Below are 13,550 nucleotides of genomic sequence, written 5' to 3'. Positions count from 1 at the left end.
ATTTTTATGGACGCTGAGTTTACCCGTATAATCCAAGATAATCTACCCATCTGAAGGTCCATAATTTCAATCACATCTGAAAAACCGCTTTTGCCACGTAGGTTATTAACAGGTTCTGAGCCATAGGACATGAAAACCTTTGTGGGGGACACTATGCTGCTTACTTGAATCACTGATATCATCTAGAATATCAATTTTAGGTCATCAGATAAAAGAAGTTGAGATATGAGTGTGAAGAGCACTTGAAAGCTGTGAGTGTAAAATAACATTATGTAAATGAATCACAGATGGGATAGTGATTTCAGGTACTTCAGTGTTAAGGGCAGTATTTTGTTTCCATATTACTAATGGCTACATTCATATACCAAGAGGCAAGAAACCACCATATCTCCTAATTCTTATTTTTATGTGTCACATTATATTCTGCTGGCAGGTCACTAAAATATAAATCCATTGAATGTTTAGGTGTCATTTTACATATACCTCAGGATGAGTAAATTTTTGGAGTTTGTTTTGTTGTGTTTTAGAAATATATACAGTACTTGGATGATTTGAATATCCATATTTCAGATACTAGTAACTTTGTTTTTCCTGGTAGTGAAAGTAGGTGTGTAATTACAGGAAATTATACCAAAAATAAGTATATTTTTAGTAAGCAGTATAATAGTAACAGGATTATAATCATTATTTAAAAATATTTCAAGATTTATGAAATGCTTAAGATATTTATTTATTAATTTCAAAGGGAGTTGTTTAAGTACTTATAAAAAGTCATTACGTTAGATTTGCATGTTTCCATATAAAATTTTCAATATAAAAACTAAGTATATTAAATTGGAAATTTTAGTTTATAATGTTTAAAAAAATGTACTTAATGAAATTGGTGAATCTTATTAAATAATAGGCAGATTTTATTTTTAAAATATATAAGTAAATCAAAGTTAATCAAAATGTAAGTAAAAGCACTTGCTTTCACATTTACAAATACTACTATATTTAAATTTTTAATTGGCTTAAATAGCATGATGTATATATTGAGGTTAAAATTAAAAATTTTAAGGTATAACAGCTCAGAATTTTAAGGTATAACTTGAATGACTTGACAATTCATTACAAATGTATATTTAATGTAAGTTTCCCTTTTTATACCAAAGAGGCCTCGTCCAAAATTAAAATATGATTAAATATAAGGAAATGGCCATATATACATATATATACACACATGTATATATAAACATTTCAGTAAAATAATGTTTATCACAGCAAATTTGTTATATTTACACAATTTTGAGAAAGGCTAAGTTTTCTTTCTTTTTCTTTTTAATTAAAGTTTATTGCGGTGACAATTGTTAGGTTACATAGGTTTCAGGTATACAATTCTGTATTACATCATCTATATATCACATTGTGTGTTTACCACCCAGAGTCAGTTCTCTTTCCATCACCATATATTTGATCCCTTTTACCATCATTGACCATCTTCCCTCCCCCCTTACCTTCTGGTAACCACTAAACTATTGTCTGTGCCTATGAGTTTTTGTTTCTTCATTTGTTAGACATGGAAACAACCAATGTCCTTCGATAGATGATTAGATAAAAAAGATGTGGTATATATACACAATGGAATACTATTCTGCCACAAGAAAAGATGAAATGATGCCATTTGCAACAACATGGATGGATCTTGAGATTGTTGTGTGAAGCAAAATAAGTCAGACAGAGAAAATTGAGAACCATATGATTTCACCGATATGTGAAAACTGAAAACAACAAAACTGAAAACAACAAAAGAACAGGACAAACAATGAAGTTTTCAACGTTCAGGATTAGCTTAAATAAATTAAGGCCTATCTGTGAGATGGAGCTCTTATCATTGAAGAATATTTGTTAACCACATTAAACGAAAAACATTGTTTCAGGCTATCTTTTGATATTATATCAAATCAGGCACATATGAGCACAAAAATAAAATTAAAAATAGATATTAATGTGTTAACTGTGGCCATTATGGGTGTGGCATAGATTGCACCTTTTTCCTTGGCAATCTTTATGTTCTTCTCACATATTATAAAAATGTAAGGCAGTGTCTATTCAAAATACAGTCTACCCGTTTCAATCTACCTGGTGTGATAGTATGACTGACAATTTCAGAGAAACTTTTTAAAGAAATAGCCCACATTCATTATTTGCTTTCTCTTTGTCCTTTTCATTTTCTGTGAGCTAGGATTTGGGTGTTATTATCTTGTAGTACACCATGAGGTCAAGACTATTTGTGGCTTAGAAGCAAGAGAGAAGGAGCCTAGCTCCCTGACAGCAGGGAGTGAACATCTACATGACAGTGAAATAAACCTCCATCTTGTTTAACTCTAAGAGATGTCATCATTTGTGCCAATATTGAACCTAACTAGGTGGTAAGAACACAGATAATTTAAAAATAATTAACCTTTTATGCATTTTATATATTGTCTTCAATAATCACTTATTACAATTATAAAATAAGAAATGACATAGTGTTTAAAACAATGTTATCAGAAACCTAAAATCAAATATATTATTTATCTAAAACTTGAGCTAATATCTTATGAAAGAAGAAAAATTTTCTTAACCTAGAATATTGACATCATTTTCTAATAATGGTTTCTTAACAAGACTAATTGGATGATTTTAATATGAATATCTCTTGCATTTTAAATTTTTTATTAGTTTTACTTAATAGTATTTCTATTAAGGATTTTTCATAATTTATTTTAGTTTATTGCATAAATTACTGGATTGTGCACAGTAATTCAAAAACTCCACATTTATATGAAAATCACTTTTACAGAAAATGAAAACATTTTTGCTCTCTTCTAAAAAAATGATTTTTAAATTATTTTTAAGAGTCTTGAAACATTTAAATATATTTTCACGGTCAATTCAATATCAGATGAATGAGCTATGCTTAGGTCTTGTTGATTACAAATCATTTTGCTTACTTTTATTTGAATTATGATTCATTTTATGCTGCAATGCCTGCCATTTTATAATTTTAAGTTTGTAGTTTATGTTGTTTTATATTAGTTTTATTTTAATTATTGTAAAAAATTAAAAGAAAGAATATTTGCTCTAGGTATGCTTGTTCTGTAAGTGGTTAAGTGCTTCTTTCAGGAGACTGGTAAGCATTTCAGTCAACGTTTATTAAGTACCTACTGGACTGTAGCTGTGACGTTGTGGTGACAATGCAAAGATTAAAATGGTATAAGTTACAAATTTACATTCTTTGGACTCATCACATGTTCCGAAATGGGCTATTATTAAAACTGTATGATGATACATTTTCTACTCTGAGTTATCAAAATCCAACTCTTTGTCTAATTGGAAGAAATTAAGCAGAATTATTGAAATATTAGACGCAAGTCAATACATACTTATAGACTCTCTAAGTAGTCAATCACACCATTTTACTTATTTATACCTCCATATTTTGAACATTTATGTGAAATCTAAATTAATAAACTTATTCTACTTTTTCTCATATATGTATACTATTAGAAGTATTGTAGGAGTTTTATGATTAAACAGAGAAACATTTTCTTGTAATTTTGAGGTCTAAAAAAGTGTAAGATTCTTAACATTTTAATTGACATTCTGGAGATTAATGAAAACTGTTAATTTCACTTTATAAAATTTTGGGCATGCGATTGAAAACAAATGGGATTTTTAAATACCTCACACTCTTGAAAATATTTTAATTAAAGGAGAAGTAACACTTAGTCCACTATATCTTTTGCCTTAAAAACAAGGGTGTCCTAATGATCTAAAAATGTAATGGAAACATATTATCATAGCAAAAAAACCCCACCCCCAACACCGATATTAATTTTACCCCCAATGACAGTGTATATACTAATGATTACTTTAAAATGTTTAAGATTTTAAGGATGTTTATGTCTCAAGTATCCTAGAATATTTTTTTTTAATTTTATTTAAATTTTATCTAAAAAGGAGTATTTTTTCTTTGGAGATAAGTCAAGTCAGTATAAATATGTATGAGCAACACAAGCAGATCAGTTTAGCCTGTTGACAAAATGAAGAATTTATCTGAGGGATGTTTGTATGCATATTTTCCTGTCTCTGGTCAAGTCATAAACTCCCCTGTAGTCCTAGGTTAAATTGCAGGGATCTGTAATTTATCTATCGTTGTGTAACCACCCAAAAACTTAGTGGCTTTAGGCAATAGTGATGTGTTATTTTTAATAATTTTGTGGGGGAGCTCAGTGGTTTTTCTTTTCTATGTGATATTGCCTGGGGTCATGTTTGTGTCAGGGCTTAACTGAGACTTGGGTGGAAAAGGGACATTCAGGATGGCCTCACTTATCTGTCCATCACCTCAGCTGAAGTAGCTGAATGGCTGCAGGTTGACCGGAACTTTCTTTCTCTGCAAAGATTTTCATTATTTAGTAGTCTAAACCATGCTTATTTACCTGGCAAGTGGCTAACAAAAGATTGAATGTGCAAGCAGCCAGGTCTTAGGCATGGGTCTGGAGTTGGTCAAAATAAGTCCCAAAGTTGAGCCTGATTCAACAGGAGAGATAGACTTCACCTCTTCATGGGAGGAGAGGCATAACACTTTTGTAGGGGAAAGGGAGGAATAGTTGGTGTCTAGCTTCATCAAAAATCTGGATACCAACTATTGGCATTTTTTCTCAGCCACTGGGGAACCAGCCGCTATGCCCCACAGCACAGTACTTCCTACGAGTCTGTAAATAGACAGGTGAGAGGGACCTGGGTACTGGAGCTCCTATGACAGTAGCTGTGATAAGGACGGAGTTAGCACTCAGCCTTCACCACTGCAGGAGTCATGAGGACTTGTGATGCCAGAAGATACGAATGTTGTAATGGAGGCCAGATTCCCATTGAGCCAATATCAGGAGACATGTGACATCATGCCAATTTGAGGAGATGCACAGACTGGGTTGAGTACAGAGTTTAATATAAAGCAACAAGATGATCACTTGAGTCAGATCTGAGCTATAGTCTTATCTGACCTCATGTTTTATGAGGTAGATCCTTGCTTGGATCCCATAATACATTTCTCACGAGTAGCAGCACTGGACACTTCCTACTTAAACCATATGTTGCCCTACACAATTCATATTTCTGTCATTTATTCATCATGTCTCTTGCCCTGAAAAACCTTATCCATTTTTTCTTTTGTTAAAATCACCTCACCTTTCAGATCCAGTTCAATCCCTCTGAGAAAAATGCATCACTCCCCCTTCTCTCTCCAAGGAGAGCGGTCCCTCATGACATGCATCTGGATTCATCAACGTTTGTTTACCTATTTGTCTGTCCTTCAAAGGTTAATCTTCTCATGTTCTCACTCACTTTGATCCTCACACCCAATCCCAATGTGCTGGTTTCCATAATGCATTCTTTGAATTCAGAGTAGAAACAGGCAAATTGATGAGGCACAATATTGCCGTCTTTGGCAATGTTTCTATTAAACTTATAAAAAAATGAGAGTGGGGTTCAAAGCACAAGACATATTTATGAAAATAGTATATTTTTTCTCTTTTAGTCTTTTCTTTTTTTTTTTTAATTTATTTATTTATTAGTTTCAGGTGTACAAAACAAGGTAATACTTAGATGTTCATCATTTATATCCCTCATACTGTGAACCCCCCCTCCCCCTCTTTTAGTCTTTTCTTAACAACACATATATTTATTAAGAGACTCAGAGTTTTGAATGCTATAACTTCAATCTTGGGAACCATCTAATACAGACACCTAATTTTTCAGATGAGAACACTAAGGATCGCAAGCTTAACTCAGTTGCTGGATTAAGGCTCAAAAATATATAAAACTTTTATTAAAAAAATAAACAGAAAATACTTTAGGTTTTAGCATTAGAACTTGCCAAGACATTCCTGAAGTAAGTTGATATCTCCCACCTTGAAATGATTAAATTGCTTTATAAGTAAACAAATGTATAATTAAACAGACTATATTTAACAGAATTTATATGTGTATTTGAAAATATTATCTGGCATTAAGAATAATGAAAAAATATCATTGCAGTCTAAAAGAATTTTTTTTGGAATGATGGATGAATAAGATATACAAACTTAAATGACAACAGCACAAATTAATGTTTATTACGTATAAAGAAAAATTCTGAACATGAAAATTTTATGGCATTTGATAAGATATAGTGTAACCAACCTCCTACATTTGAAAAGTTTGATGATCATAGCGGTAGGTAATTTAGCCCTGCCATACATGAGTGTTACTATAATTCACTCAAGGGGGTTTTAGTTTGTTTGTTTTGTTTTTGCTTTTTATTATTCTGACAATACTCTTCCTCAGAGGCTTTGCTGGTAAAATACATTTTTTTATTTACTTAAACATATTAGTATATGTTAAATGCTCATTCTAAGATATCAGTTTCCTTCTGGATGTCAATAGCATATTAGGCCTCAGAATAAATGGTGGTCTTCCAAACGTAACCAAGAAATTTAAATACAATGAAAAATATCAATTTGAAGATAATAATAAAAAAATAAAAGGATGCCAGCAATCCTTTAGGTAAGACAATATACTAGATAACAAAATGTTTTTGAAAAAAAAATGGAGGCATGCATACACACCAAGATATTGTGTTACTTACACAGAATAATTTTTACACCCACTATAACACATTTCTGTATGTTTCATTTTTTTGTACCTTGGCTCACCAAAAACAAACAGACAAACAAAACAAGATTAGACCAGTGAACAAAGGAATAAGCCCTAGAATTTCCTTTCAAAATGAATTCTTGAATCTTAGCTGTTTTTTTAAAAAAAACATTTCCAGACAAAGGAAATGTTGGTGAAAAACATCCACAATTTACTTATCTCAGCAATAGGATAGGTTAACCAAACTGGGAAAGGCAATGGCAGAGAGAAAATGTTGTGGAGTCTCAGAAAAGAAACCCTATACCTTCCCCTCTTCCTGAAGTTGAGACCATGATACTGGATTGCAGAACCCCAATACAGAAGTTGGAATATTGGTACCCATTTTTCATTTGGTGCTCTGCTAAGGTGGTAAGCCTTGTATAGAAAATTTTATCTTTTTCATCGTGTGGGCCATGAAGTAGATATGGTAGAGAGGTGCCAAGGCCTGAGGAAAGCTTCAGAAATCCAATGCACTGAAGACTGTGAGGAGAGAGTCACTTAATTATCATGTACCCTGATATGGGTAGAGAGGTGAGTGAAGAAGAGAGCTGGTGACCTGAAAGAGTCCCATGGTGGCAGAAAGGATCCTGTGATATTCAGCCAAGTGCAGATATGGCTATTACAGAGGATACCAGTTTGAAGGATCTGATAATCTCAGTAGGTGTCTCTATGGAGAGGGGCTGACAATCACTGCTATCTTCTACAATATACAAGGTCTGACAATTAAGTTTGCAAACTTGATGCAACGATATTGCTAACCTTTCTTGATATCAGAGGGATTATTGATTATGCATTTGTACCAACTGGACAAACAGTTAACCAAGTTTACTATTTGGAAGTGCTGAAAAGGCTGCGTGAAAAAGTTAGACGACCTGAACTTTTTGCCAATTCATGGTTCTTGCATCATGACAATGCACCAGCTCACATGCTGTCTGTGAGGGAGTTTTTAGCCAGGAAACAAATAACTGTATTGGAACACCCTCCCTATTCACCCAATCTGGCTCCCAATGACTTCTTTCCTTACCCAAAGATAAAGGAAATATTGAAAGGAAGACATTTTGATGACATTCAGGATATCAAGGGTAATACAATGACAGCTCTGATGGCCATTACAGAAAAAGAGTTCCAAAATTGTTTGAGGGTGGACTAGGCACTGGCGTCAGTGCAAAACTTCCCAAGGGGAGGACTTCGAAGGTGACCATAGTGATATTCAGCACTGAGGTATGTAGCACTTTTTCTAGGATGAGTTTGTGAACTTAATTGTCCGATCTCGTAAGCTCTATTTAGGCAAAGATTCTGCTGTATCTCCAGGACCAAGCTCAGTAAGTATTTGTTGATAAATAAATGAATACTATATTAGCATGGGAAATTGATTCTGCTGAGCCTATACATAAATTTAGAGTTTCACTACTTACTAGCTGTATGTTCTTGGTTTAGTCCTAAGTAAAATACAAATAGTGCCTTCCTCAACAATAGGCTCATGAATATAAAGACTTTCATACAGTATTGGGCAAATATAGATGCTCAAAAACAACAGGTTTTATACATTGCTGAAAAATATTTCTTCCAATATTTCATTGGATGAATTATGCTCATCAGAGATCAGAAACAAAATTGATAAGCCAACAGAGAGCTTGAGCAGAGGATGTTCATATATATATATGTACATATGTGTGTGTGTGTGTGTATATATATATATATATATATATGTATATATATATATATATATATACATATATATATATATATATATATATATATATATATATATATACATGATATTAGAAACAACAATCAAATATTTAGTTTGATACCTGGTAAACTCATTCCCTTTTCATTGGCTTTTCTAGCCAGTGACGTACTATCCAATAAACGGATACACCCACTTAAACTCCTAGACTCACATGCCCCTACTTACTGACACAAACACACATGGTGTCACACAATTGACTGCAGACATGTGGGATTCAGCCTTTTCTATATTGTGCTAAACAGCCTGAAGTGAAAGAAAAGAATGAGGCCTGGAGCATAATTTCTTGATTAACAGCACACAGTCTTTTAAAGTGAACATATAAACTTTTATCTGAAACATTGCTTGGAGCACCTAACGATGGGACCTGTTGCTATGAGAGAGAGCTGTCAAAAACTCATAAATGTCATGTTAGATAGATAATAACCTCTGTGTCGTTTAATACTGGATTCCCTGTTCCTGACGTCGGTGAATATCTTTCCTTTCCTTTGGTGAACAGTTGCTTCATCCCAAAGCCCAAAACCATGTTTGAAGATGTTTTAGTAAAGGATTTTCAAGTAAAGCGGGTAGATCACCTAGGTCTGACTTAATCAGTGATTGCCTTGGGCTATCTTCTATGTGCTTTGTGTTTACCGCATTTTCTCCCGGGGGTTGTCATTATCTAACATTTGTAAATATTTCAAAAGTTCGAATTATACGTAATCAATGGTAAATGTTATGGAGCCAGGGATCACATCACAGCTTGGAAGAGGATTCATCATCATTAAAATTACAATCAATCAATTTTCATCTCTCCTAACATTTTTTCTATATTGTAACATATTTTTATACAGTGTTTTAGCATTAAAATAAATGACAACTTTGATCTTACTGAAAAACTTTAATTTTTTTTTTTTAAATTTGGGAAAACTGATTTACTTTCCTTACTTTGACACTACCATAATTCACCAAATGCTCCCAGAATTATGTTGCCCTAAGTGTTGACCAAAGGTGTATTGACTTACCGCCTCTTTTTGGTGAGTCTTACTTGTTGACATCAAATGGACTATATCTGAAAAGCACCAAAGGTAGTATGCAATCCACCATAGATTGGGAATGATTCTTTGAAGTGTGAAAAAAATATTCATCATTTAAAAATATTGAGTACCTACATATTCACATTATTACATTGTAGGCATATTCAATTATACAACATTAATGGTTAAATGATACTCTGCTGTGAATGTCCTTGAGTTTTGACCAGGTCCCTGTGAGTTTATAGCATTAAGAATAAAAATAGAACAACTTTCCTACAAATAGCTTCTATTCCATTTGAGATCTAGTTCATTGGTTAATATGGTTACTTCTGCTTTTTTTCAAGGGCTCTCTATACACGGAAGAAAGCATTGGTGAGCCAATGGTAGATTATAATGATGCTGAAAGATATCAGAGGTCTGAAAAATGGAGAGATATTCCATGTATAGGAAGATTCAATACTGATGTCAGTGTCAGTTCTTCCTAACTTCATTGATAGGTTCAACAGAACCCCCATTAAAATCTCAACATGTTACTTTGTGGAAATCGAAAACTAATTCTAGAGTTTATACAGAAAGGCAAAAGGACCAAATTGTAATATGATGTTGACAGAAATCAGGACTATCCATGGGTAATATCTTCATGCTAAGGCAATCCTGCAAACTCTTAGTAGAACACAGTTTGGACTCGAAGGTTCAGCTGTGGTAGGCAATAGTGGCCTTGAGCGCCTGGCCATGATTTTACGTCATAGGCTTAGGGCAACAGCTCACTCAAGCTACCAGATGTACGTCTGTATCTGTATATCTATATCTGCATCTATATATCTGTATCTGTCTGTGTCTATGCCTGGGCTTAGGCCAAGGCCTACACCCATGCCTGTGCCCATGCCCATGTCTGTGCCCAGGCCTATGTCTACGTCTACGCCTATGCCATGCCTGTCTCTGCCTATGCCTATATTTATGCCTATGCCTATGGCTATGTCTATGCTTATGCCATGCCTAAGTCAATGCCTGCACCTGCATCTAAGCCTATGTCTATACCTATGTCTACGTGTATGCTTACGTGTATGCCTTTGTCTATGCCTATGCCTATGCCCATGCCCATGTCTATGCCTATGCCTACGCCTACACCTCTGCCTATGTCTGTGCCTGAGCCTATCTCTACGACTACACCTACACCTGCATCTAAGCCTACGCCTACGTCTATGCCTATGCCTATGCCTACACCTAAGCCTATGCCTACACCTAAGCCTATGCCCGTGTCTATGCCTATGCCATGCTTATGTCTATGCCTACACCAGCATCTAAGCCTGCACCTATGTCTGTGCCTATGTCTCTGTCTATGTCTACATCTACAGTCATGTGCCACAGAACAAGATTTCAGTCAATGACAAACGGCATGTGCAACGGTGGTCCCATAAGATTATCATGGAGCTGAAAAATTCCTAGTGCCTAGTGTTGTTGTAGACCTCATAACATCATAGCACAATGCTTTACTCACAGGTCTGTGGTGATGCTGGTATAAACTGGCTACTGCACTGCCAGTTGTATGAAAGTATAGTGCGTACAATTATGTATAGTATGTAATACTTGATAATAAAAGAAATGATTATGCCACTGGTTTATGTATTGACTATGCTATGTTTTTAATAATGATTTTAGAGTACTCTTTCTACTTATTAAAAAGAACGTTGCTGTAAAACAGTATGCCCTGTTATGCTGGCAGAAGCCTCATACATCCAATGTTTACTGGGCCTCATTGTATTGTTTTCTCTTGTGCTTTATTTAATCTCTTGTTCTTTTGTTCCTCATGGCCCCTTAGTGTACAAAATCCATTGCTCATGTTGCCAATAAGAGGCCCCATCAAGTGATTGACGTGGAAACAAAATTAAATGTGATTCATGACTACATAGGTAGAATATCAGTGATGGTTATTGCTTGCCAGTCGGGCATTTCCCATTTTACCATAGCTATGATCTTGAAAAACAAAGTGATGAAAGTTGTCAAAGAATCTGCTTCATTGAAGACAACTGGACTAACAAAAATTTGAGAAGGACCTATATCAGACATGGCAAAACTTCTAATGACCTGGATTGAAGACGAGACACAGAAGCATATCCCTTTCAATACCATGACCATCACAGCCAAAGAAGAGAGTTTGCCTGTGATGCTGAAAGTAAAGGCTGGACCTGACTATGGTGTTGAATTTACTGCTAGCTATGGGTGGTTTAAACGATTCAAGAATTGTTAGTCATTACATAACGCGGAAGTGAATGGTGAGTCTGTTGAGTGCTGATGTAAAGACAACTGAAGAATTTTTGGAAACTCTAGATTAACTGATTGTGGAGGAAAATTACTTGCCAGAGCAAACACTTAATACAGATGAAAACTTTCTATTCTAGAAATGTTTGTCTGAAAGGACTTTTATCCATAGGGAAGTCAAGTAAAGACCAGGTTTCGAAGCTTTTATGGACAGGGTAACAGTCTTGCATGTGGGCAATGCTGCAGGTTACAAATTGAAACGCTCTGTGTTCTGGCACAGTGAGAACTCCAGGGCCTTCAGACATGTCAATAAGCACACACCACCAGTGTCCTAAAAGAGCAATAAGAAAAATAAGAAGTCATGGATGGCCCAGTTCTTCTCCCAGGATGCCCTCCTGAATTGCTATGACAACGAAATGGGAAGTACTGTTTGCAGAATAACATACCATTCAAGATTTTGCTTACTAGTGATAATGCTTCTGGACATTGTCCTTTTATTGGTGATCTTCATGCCAATATAAAATTAATATTAATATTTCTCTTTCTAAACATCACATCTTTGATCTGATCAATGGATCAAGGTATTCTAGCAGCTTTTAACACCTACTACCTGAGGAGAACATTTGCTCAGGCTATTGCTACAACTGAGAAGACACTGATGCAATTCTGGAAGGATTATACCAGCTATGACCACATCAAGAAACTTGCCTGGGCTTGAGATGATGTCACCAAGGAATCTATGAATGGCATCCGAAAAAACACTCAAGAGATTCACCCACTACATAAAAGTTTTGGCAAGGATGAGGAGGTTGCAAAAATCAACAAGGCTGTGGTTGACAGACGACTTTAACCTGGGAGTGGATGAGGGTGACATTGAGGAGCTTCTAGAGGGCGTTCCTGAGAAAGTGACCAAAAAGGAGTCATCGGAACTGGAATAGGAACCCATCGCTGAAGAAGAGGCAAGAGGAAAAGAAACTGCAGGAGAAGAAAAAGAAGAAGAACCCCCTGGAAAACTCACGGTGGAAGGTTTAGCAGAAAATTTTTCAGGCCTCAACAAGCTCCTTAAAATGTTTGAAAATGTAGGCCCCAACACCAAAAAGTTGTCATTAATAGAAAAGAATTTTCATGGTGCATTACTTGTTTCCAAGCAAATCTGTGATGAAAAAAGAAACAAACCAAGCAAACCACCATGGACATATTTCTGAAAAGAGTGACACTTCCTCCAGAAGAGCCTCAGGCAGATCTTTCAGGAGGTGTTCCAGAAGAAGACATTGTTTTCATAGAAGATGACACCTACATTTATTTTATTGTCCCTGAAGAACTTCCTATGGGACGAGATACAGAGGTGAGAGACAGTGATATTAATGATCCTGACCCTCTGTAGGCCTAGGCTAATGTGTGCGTTTGTGTCTTAGTTTTAATAAAAAAGTTTAAAAGACAAAAAAAAAATTAAATAGAAAAAAGCTTATAGAATAATGATATAAAAATATTTTGTACAGCTGTACAAGGGGTTTGTGTTTTAAGATAAATGTTAGCACAAAAGAGTAAAAGAGTTTTAAATAATTAAGAAGCTTATAGAATAAAAAAAGTTACAGTAAGCTAAAGTTAATTTATTATTAAGGAAACTTTAAAAAAATAAATTTAGATTAATTTTACAGTGTTTAAAGTCTGCAGTAGTATACAGAAAAAACACACAAAACACAGTCATGTCCTAGGCCTTCACACTCACCCCTCACTCACTGACTCAACCAGAGCAACTTCCAGTACTGTAAGCTCCATTCATGGTACATTAACTATAAAGGGACACCATATTTTATGTTTTTTAAAGA

The sequence above is a fragment of the Rhinolophus hipposideros genome (genome assembly GCF_964194185.1).
Source record: "Rhinolophus hipposideros genome assembly, chromosome: 12".
In the NCBI taxonomy this organism is placed as follows: Eukaryota; Metazoa; Chordata; class Mammalia; order Chiroptera; family Rhinolophidae; genus Rhinolophus; species Rhinolophus hipposideros.
The sequence above is the reverse complement of the archived record's forward strand: the minus strand, read 5'-3'. Positions refer to the sequence as shown.